General features: G+C 51.7%; 1 pseudogene; it reads left to right on the top strand.

The window, feature by feature from the left end:
- Nucleotides 1-5,509: 5,509 nt before the first annotated feature.
- LOC117194904 lies at nt 5,510-8,706 on the top strand (annotated as a pseudogene).
- Nucleotides 8,707-9,178: the final 472 nt, after the last annotated feature.

Below are 9,178 nucleotides of genomic sequence, written 5' to 3'. Positions count from 1 at the left end.
GTCACGACGCTCGTCAGCAGTTTCCTCGTTGCCTGCTTTGGCCCTCTGGTGTTTAGCAGCATCCTGGATAGCGCTCCCGCGGTCCCACCGGCCTTCGTGTGGACGTATTCTAGATGCTCTTTGAAGGACAGGCGCGTGTCGATGAGGACTCCAAGGTACTTGATGGACCTCTGCGATTCGATCGCGGTCCCACCAACCTGCACTCTGGCGGTCTCGACCACTTTACGGCTGGATATCAGGACGGACTCCGTTTTTTGGGCCGCCAGCTCCAGCCCCGCGGCGGCTAGCCACGCCTCGACTGCTTGTATGGCGACGTTGGCAAGCTCCTCCACTGCGGCAAGTTCCTTCGCTACCGCCACTATTGCGACGTCGTCAGCGAAACCCACCAGGTTAGTGTTGGCTGGCATCGGGAGCCGTAGGACCCCGTCGTACATGGCGTTCCAGAGCAGAGGTCCCAAAACGGAGCCCTGCGGGACTCCGGCTGAGACTTCGTATGCCCTAGAGCCCTGACATGTGTCCATTGTCAGCACCCTATTGCTGAAATAGCTGCGCGCTATATTCAGTAGGTAGCCCGGGATTGCTGTTCCTTATGGCGGTCTTCAGATCCTTCCTCGCCGCTTTGTAGGTCTCGCTGCATCGGGCCAAGTGCGGTGTGCCTCTGGCTCGCTGGAGCAGCCTTCTGGCCCGGTGGCAGGTTCTACGGAGAACCGCAATCGCTTCGCTCCACCAGAAAACTGGATCCTTGTGCTTCCGGAATGTCCCTCTCGGTAGCATGCTCTGGTCGCAGGCGCCTTCAAGTGCGTCCGCCAATTTGGTCGCCATATCGTTGGCTCCGTCTGCATCGTTTGCAGAGTAGCTCTCAAGGGCGCTTGCGAAGGCTTGAGCCCTCAGCGTGTCCTGGCGGTACGCCTTCCCATGCCGGAACGGGGTACCTCTCGATTGGGCAAGGGTGCCCAGGGTGCATAGTATGGCCTCGTGGTCGCTGGCAGTGTATACGTCGCTGATCCTCCATCGGGCGTGCCGGGCCAGCGTGCTGCTGGCATAGGTGAGATCGATGATCGACCCTACACCTGCCCTGCTGAAAGTTTGTTGGGACCCTTCGTTCAGAAGGACGACGTCCAGAGAGGCAAAAGCCTCCAACACCATGCGGCCTCTGGCGTTTGTACGGGAGGACCCCCATTCCAGGGCCCAGGCGTTGAAGTCGCCTCCGACTACGACGTTGTTCCGTCCTCGCAGATCGCAGCTCAGCTCGTCCATAATGCGGCTGAAAGTCTCCAGTGAGAGGCTGGGTGCCAGGTAGCAGCTGTAGAAACATATGCCGCCTACATACCCTCGGACGAACCCGTCTGCCGACTTGGTGTCACGCAATCGCGGCGCGTCGACGCCACAGAGCCACAGGGCCGCTTTGCCAGTAAGGTCCGTGGCCCAATCGCTGCTGCTGCCCACCTTATGTGGTTCGCTGAGGAGTGCCACCTCAGAGCCAAGCTCGCGCACCGTCTGCGTCAGGAGATCCTGTGCGGCCCTGCAGTGATTCAGGTTGAGTTGAATCAACTGCATGTCGTCCTGGTTTGGCCGACCCCGCTTCGCGTGGCTGGGCAGTTTTTAGTGCCTGCCTGGTGCGGGACCTCCTTCTTTCCAGCTGCTGAGCAGATGAAGCACGCAGGCTCTTTTTTGCATTCGGCAACTTTGTGCCCTTTCTCCCCGCATTTGATGCAGCAGCCACTCCTGTCCACTGTACGGAACTGCAACCGTGCGATATGCCCGGGTTCCAGGCATCGGTAGCACCTTGGGAGTCCATCTCTTTCCCGGATCCTACATATGGTCCAGCCGATCCTCACCTTGCCGCCTTTCAGGACCGCTTGGCCCAGGGAGAAGGGCAAGCTGACCACCGCCAGCTGGGACTCCGCGTATCCGCGGCGCAGACTGCGGACTCTTACTCGACCCTCGTCAATGTTGAATTGGCGAGTTAGAGCGGCACAGATCTCCTGCTCCGTCGCGAGGGAGTCGATGTCCCGTATCTCCAATATGACCACCTTCGAGTCTTCCGTCATTGCGCGCACAGACGCTCCATCGCCGAGGACACGTGCGATGCTGGCTTTCATGCCCTCAGCACTCTCCACGCTGTCTTTTGCCACCTCCAGCAGAAGGTTGCCGCTTATGGTGCGGCGCACCTTGGAGACGCAGCTTCCCAGGTCGGAAAGCTGGTTGTCGTGTCGTCTGGTGACCATTGCCAGAACCTCGCTGTACGACTTCCCGGGGGCCTGAACTATGACCGCGTCTGGGCGAGCGCGGCGTGCTGCTCTCGGCCTCTTGGCCACCACGCTCCATTCGCTGTCCGGGATTCCGGGGCTCTTGGGCTGCCTCATGGCGCTGGTCGTCGCCACGTCTCCGTGTGGCCGCAACGGGGCCTTTTTAAGGGTCCTCTTGGTTGCGATAGCTCCTTTTCGCTGCCTTGGGCGCGTAGGTGGGGTTCCCGGCTCACCCATTGGACCTTAGACCACGGATGGCTGGCTAAGTCTACGCCACGGTTCGGTTTGCGCTGCGGCATCTTTCCTCCAGACGGTCGTTGTCTGCTGCTCCTTGTCTGCGCTCCGCGTGCTCAGTGAGCATTTCGGGCACAGGCCTTGGGCGTCGGAGCCTTCCTGCAGCGCGCTTCTACCCGCTGCAGCCTCTTGGCTCGATTCGATGATGTTCGAGTGCAGCTCCTTCATGCGCACGAACAGTGCTCTGGTGGCCATGTTGATGTGGCGCGTATTTTTGTCCATCATCCTGGTCTGAACCTCATCAAGGATTTTTCCCAGCTCCGAGAGGTTCTCAAGGCAGGTAGCCTCCTGGTGGGCCTTGCTCTTCTTGGGCGGCGTTTGCCTCTGGGAACTTCCCGGGCTGGCTGGGTCCCGAACCCTCTTGAAGGTCTCCCTAGAGTCAAGGTCCCGACTCTGCGCCGCTGCTGCTGGAGATGGCGATGGCTCGGGTGCCGGCGATCGGGCGAGCATACCACCCTTCCTGAAGGCGAGCTTTTCATCCTCCTCCACTCCTATTGTTTACTTTAGAATTTGAATTTCGAAATTAAAATCTCCCTTTGTTGGCGCGCAACTCCAGCTCTCTCCAACACTCTGGCAGCCCTGGGTCGATCGGGGCTGTCTGGCAGCACCGTCCGTGTGGCAACTCTACGCGATCACCTGTCTGGCGGCGCGATCAGCTGCTGTGTGTGAAGCTCCATGTACACTTGTACGTGTGTGTGTGTACACGGATATGTGTGAATGTAATTTCATAGCTGACAGACGACGCGGCATTATCTACTCTATATGCGAGTGTGTGGCAACAAATATCGCCTGCTGAATGACCAGACACATTTATTTGTTGCCGCTGCCTCATCTTGACAATCAATTAATTTTCCCCCTCCCAAACCGGAGGCAAGGCTCCCCCGCTCACCACGCTCCCACACCCGCTGTCAACAAAGGAAAGTGGCGTCGCGGGCGCTAATTGTTTTTAATGCAAATGGAAAAGGATTTAATAGCGAAGGCGAAACACATTAAGAATGGATTTTTAAAACCATTTCAATTATGCCACAAGTTCCACATCAATCTGGCTGCGTGCCTCTTCTACTTCTGCCGCCTGATGACGCCTCTGTTCCAACTGCTATGACGTCAACGATTGCAACACTCTTCAGCTGTGCAGCCAGTGCATCCCGTCTCGGCCGGATTTGTCTGCGCCAAAGTTCACTGACACTTTCATGAGTTTTCTTGGGTTGACGAAAATAGTTTTTCCACATTTCGCATTCGACCGAGTGGAAATGAAATCCCCTTGGAGCATAGATAGAATATTTCAGAGCAGTGCTCGCTGCCAAAAGCTTACTGTAACACATTCGTTCTGCGAAACGAAATCCAGTTAATTAAAATGTGGCAAGCAAATAATCAACAAGCAATTCAAACTAGAAAAAGACCACAATTCTGCTTCCTCTCTGCCTTTGCCTGCCGTAAATGGCCGTCCAATTGGTAATAGCTCGACAAAAGTCCCACATTCATATTTACGAACCATAAATATGGACTCGTACTACCAAAAAAAGGAAAGGAAAAAAATAAAAGGAGGTTAACCAATTTGTTCGCTTGCGGCTGCTGTAAGTGACAACAAAAGAGGTGGTGGAGCCGGTCAAGGCATTGTAGCTTTTTACAAATGAGTTTCCGTATTTCATTCGGATTCCATGCATATTGCATTTTCTATAAATACAGTATTTGCCAACTGTTCTTTTTTATTTTCACTCTCAAACTGAGTCAATGCAGTGCGTGGACGGAGGTGCAGATGCAGCTGCAACAGCAACAGCAACAGCATCGGGGTGGCAGCATCAGCACCGAAAATAAATTTCAAATATGTCACAAGCAAAATGAGATAGAATTTTTAGGCGAATATTCGCTGTGCCATGCTGCGTGGGCAGCGATGGCCAAATGCAGGGGAAGTCAATGCGCTCTAGCCGAAAAAGTGAAAGCCAGCATCAATCATGTGAGCAGGCGAGGGGATATAGTTGTCAATGGATTCGCAAGAAGTTCAGTGTTGCCTACTGAACTGAACCGTTCGACAATAGTTCTCTACGATCCACACTACAAGGTGGCAAAACAATAACACTCCCCCACACACCAGTCGTGCGATGTCTCAGCTAATTTTCATTGCCACAAGCGCGGTCGGGCGTCCTTCAGGGCCTGCCAAATTCTAAATTTTGGCTAATTTGTCAACAGCCCCCCAGCATTATCCGTACATATCCGACAATTTGGGTAGAACCAAACATCTAACAAAAGCTGTATACATTCGCTACTTACACTATATGGATAGTACGGATTGAATTACTGGAACCATGTGTCCTCTATAGAGAGCTTAGCTTGTACATACATAAATGGGCACCTAGCACTATTATATTTTGCATGCAAATTCCAGGACACAAGTGTGTACCCTCACGTAAAGATGATGCCAGAAATTCCAACTGACGAAGCAGATATGCGATACACTGCATCAGCAGTAACCCACTAAGATGAGGCTCCTCCGTGCTTAGCCGCCTCCTTTGGCACTGACACTTGGCATTTCGCAACCTTCTCGAGCCAAGGCGAGCACTTCAGAAAATTGAAACTTTCAGTTTTATGCCACCATCGAGCACACAGCACAGTACTTTTACATGGCCAAGTGCAACTCTTTTGGCTGACTTCTCAATTTTCTAATATGCTTTAAAGCTTCTGCTTGATGCTGTTGGGAGCGGCGCCTATTGCTTAATTCGATTTTGCTTGACTTTGATGCTGGCAAACTTCATTTGTCCGACTCTAAAAGCGTGAAATAGGATTAGGCCGACGGAAATGCATTCATCCATTTCTAGTTGGGCAACGATACAAAGTACCAATTAATAATCTATAGGAAATCAGATTTGAGAGAAGTTAGGGAAGAGAGAGTTGCAGTGCACGCAGTTTATGGAAGAGATCCAAATTAAATTAAGACTGCCAGAAGTATTCCACAATTAGCCATGACCAGAATGAAGCTACTTTGGGCCAAAACGATGACGGGTCAATACTTGTTTCCAGGCTTGTGGATAGATCAGCGTCAGTGCGGCGCCTTAATGCAAGTCTGTGAACGAATTGTATTTGGTAAATTTTCTTTACAGGAATCCGAAAGGATCGAACAAGGTGAAAATGAGCAGTGCACGAATTAAACATTTTACCATTTAACCATTTGGTAATTTGGTAAACCATTTTTTTGTGAAGCTCAAGACTCAAGCCACGGAGTACCATTAATAATACGAAAATGTACAGTAATTAATATCTGATCTACATCCATACAACATTGAAATGCAGCCCTGAATATCGCTCCGATTATAATCGGGAGACAGCTCTGCTTTTCACTTTGAATTCCGGTTTGAGCAGGCGACGACTTTCAGTGTGAAAATCCGAACAGTCATCCTTTCGAAAATTGTGCCAGCGAGCGGAGCTCATGTAAAGTGGAAAATTAAATATAAAAATTAAAATTCCTCTCAGAGTCGTAGTGAGAAGTGTCGAACAAAATCTTCTAAAACTGTATTTAGCACGCGCGTGTTCTCAAGTAAGTTCACACATAATTAAAGTGAAAAATTTCGCATTTGCCGCACACACGAACACACGCACGCACACACAAACGCCGGTTTTGTGAACTCACTTGACGAAAAGAAAGAGCGAGAAGAAAAAAGTTGCCAAATCAAAGTGGTCACCGAGCCGAAGTCCGTTGAGCCCAAGGACAGCACCAAGGAGGCGCAGTGCCAGTCATCGGACTGCGAGACTTCCCAGCAGGAGCCGGTCTCGCAAGTAAGCAGCCCGAAGGGCGCCCGTGTGGGGATCTTCAATGCCGAGGACTTCTTGTCGCGTGCTCAGATGAACGACAAAATCAACAACATCTTGCGCTCGCCCAACAAGCCGCCCAACGGGGTGCGCCAGCGCTCCGTCTACACCAACAACCCATCGCCGGTAAGTGAAATTCCAAGCAATAACGTGAAAGTTTCTTCAATTTTCAGACATTTTGTTTTACAAAACTGCCGCATCATCGCGCTAGCAGGGTATCAACAGCGAGTTAACAGCCGCCGCAGTCTTAACAGCTCGGCAACAGCAGCACCTCATTGCCCTCTCCTGTTATTTCAGACCTTCTTATTTTCCGTCTCGCTCTTTTCCACCATTGCTCTCTTACTTTCCGACTTTAATATTCGAATTTTCCTTCTCTATTCCCCCCCTCTTCTCTTCTCTTCTAATACTATTCAAAATAGTTTGGTTAATTTCTATAAAAATCAAATGCAAATTGGGAAAAACGCAAACACGTATGTAAATACATATATGTATGTATGTATGTATATGCATGCGTTAACAGAATGTCGACAGAATATTAGCAACAGTTGCAAAGTCATTCGATTTCTGCGCTGCTGACACTTTCTCTCGTATCTGTCGTTTTCTCTCCTGCCGGTATTCAATTATTTTCTGGCACTTTCACTTCCTCACCTCTTCATTTCCTTCCGGATCTAACTTCCGCTACTACCTCTCGCCTTCTCATCGCCCCTCCCTTAGCAAGCAAGCTTGCGTGTCGGCATGACTGTGGGGCAGCTGTCCCAACGCATGAGCAACATCTCGCTGTCCTCCGGCACGGACTCCGTGGCCCACATGGATCGCGGCAGCAGCTCCAGTCTCGCTAGCAGCGCCACCGTTGGCACCAACACCATCACCAGCGGCATTTCCAAGGAGTGCGCCAATTACCCCGTCGGCAGTCAGTCGGCCCGTCCATACGTCCAACTTCCGGGCATACACATTTCCAACCCTCTCCAGTACGGGCCAGAGAATATGCAGGAAATAGACGCTGGCAAAATGGCGCACAACGGCAAGGCACTCACAGGGCGCTACAATGCCACGCCCACCTATGGCTTCGACAACGAGCAGAACTACTGCCTGGTAAGGGGCTCCTGCATATCTGTAAATCAAGCCGATTCTATGCTCAATCTCAGAATTCAGAACAGTTGCCGTCTCCAATGCCCCCTCCACCATACGCCTTGGCACGCGTGAGCAGCACACGCAACTTCGATCGCGAGAACCACACACCGCCGGCATGTCCCGGTTTTGGACCCATTGCCATGAAGAACGGCACCATCCAGTTGCGCCTCCGCGATGGCGTGCGGTGAGTGTGGACGCCCCCAGCCCCTTGGCTCTTCGTTAAGACCGACCCCTAATGTTAATACCTTTCTTTGCATGGGGCAGCATTGACATGACTCTGGACAAGGCGGTGCGCGTGCTCAATCAGCGCAGCATGGTGGCAGTTGCTCTATCACGCAACTGCAGCAACTCGGCTTTGATCCACCCCAATGGACGCATCTTGCAGAGCGGCGCTAAAGTCGAAATAGTCACCTACGACGGCATGAAGGGCAATAACTTTGTGTGAGTGGGAATGGCCCTTACCCCAACGTGGCATCTTTTGAATCCTTTGAATTATCTTCCCATTACAGTCGCTATGCCAAGATGTGGTACAAGGGTGTGAGCTTCACCAGCGAGGCGTGCGCTCTCATCTACCTGGTGGACACAGCCGGGACGCGCACCACAACCGACACTTTCACCGATCTGACCAAGGACTACACCCTGGCAGTGTTCTATGAGTGAGTCCCCCCGGCCAATTGCATCGCTTCTTATTTGGCTAATTTCGATTTAATTCCCGAACTTTTCGCAGCGACTCGCGCCCTTTTATATGGCTGAAGCCCATGACGTGATTGCCAATTCAGCTTACACCTGTACCGAGGATGGCACTGAGATCTATGACATAAACCGATAAAGCCGATGGCCTGGTGAAGGTCACTCGTGTGGACAACAAGTGCTTGATTCGCACCAGTCCCGGCAATGGATCGGCCACTTTGACCACACCTGGCATCCATTGCACTGCCTCTCTGGGCAAGACCTCGCATCTATTTGTTCGGTGAGTGTCAAACCGATGCTCTCAACCTCCTCCTCCCCCTCGCCCGTCATCCTGCTCTGCTAACTTCCGGTCTGTTCTGTCCTTTGTAGTCGCAATGAGAAGCGCGTGCACTTCGATGGATCCTGTTTCATTGTACGCAACGCCGGACACTCCGCCGGCTTCAATGAGAACAACCTGCTCATTGTCTACTGAGCGGCGTTCGTAGTCCGGAGATAGAAACGGCGCAGTGGTAGCCCATCCCACACGCACACACTCACACATGTCAACACATTTCACCTGGAACACATTCATAGACACCTACAGCACCACACTTGTGGGACCTTGACGTGGAGAGAGGGATTCAGTTAGGATCCCGGAATTTAGGAATATCAAAATCAATTTGGGAAATAAGTTAGAAAGCAAATATGTTCGTACAAAAACCAGCACCACACCACACCACATACACACACCTCAGCGAAGGAACTCAGCCCAGTCCTATCTGGGTTCCGATTGCTCGACATGGGCGCAACACAACCACACCACCAACCCCCAGGGAATACTAGTTGTATTTCGTTTACCATTGCCTACATATATATCATGCCGTATATATGCGTGTATTACTAGTTGTTATTGCAAATCGGGAGCGCTTTCCTGCTTCCCCAAATCAGTTGGCCAAATCAGACCGATCTCAAGCTGTAGCGGAACGAATCAGAGCCGAATAGCATCGAACAGGGCCGTGCCAGCGTTTGGTGTT

Source organism: Drosophila miranda (assembly GCF_003369915.1).
Source record: "Drosophila miranda strain MSH22 chromosome Y unlocalized genomic scaffold, D.miranda_PacBio2.1 Contig_Y4_pilon, whole genome shotgun sequence".
NCBI lineage: Eukaryota > Metazoa > Arthropoda > Insecta > Diptera > Drosophilidae > Drosophila > Drosophila miranda.
The sequence above is the reverse complement of the archived record's forward strand: the minus strand, read 5'-3'. Positions and strand labels throughout refer to the sequence as shown.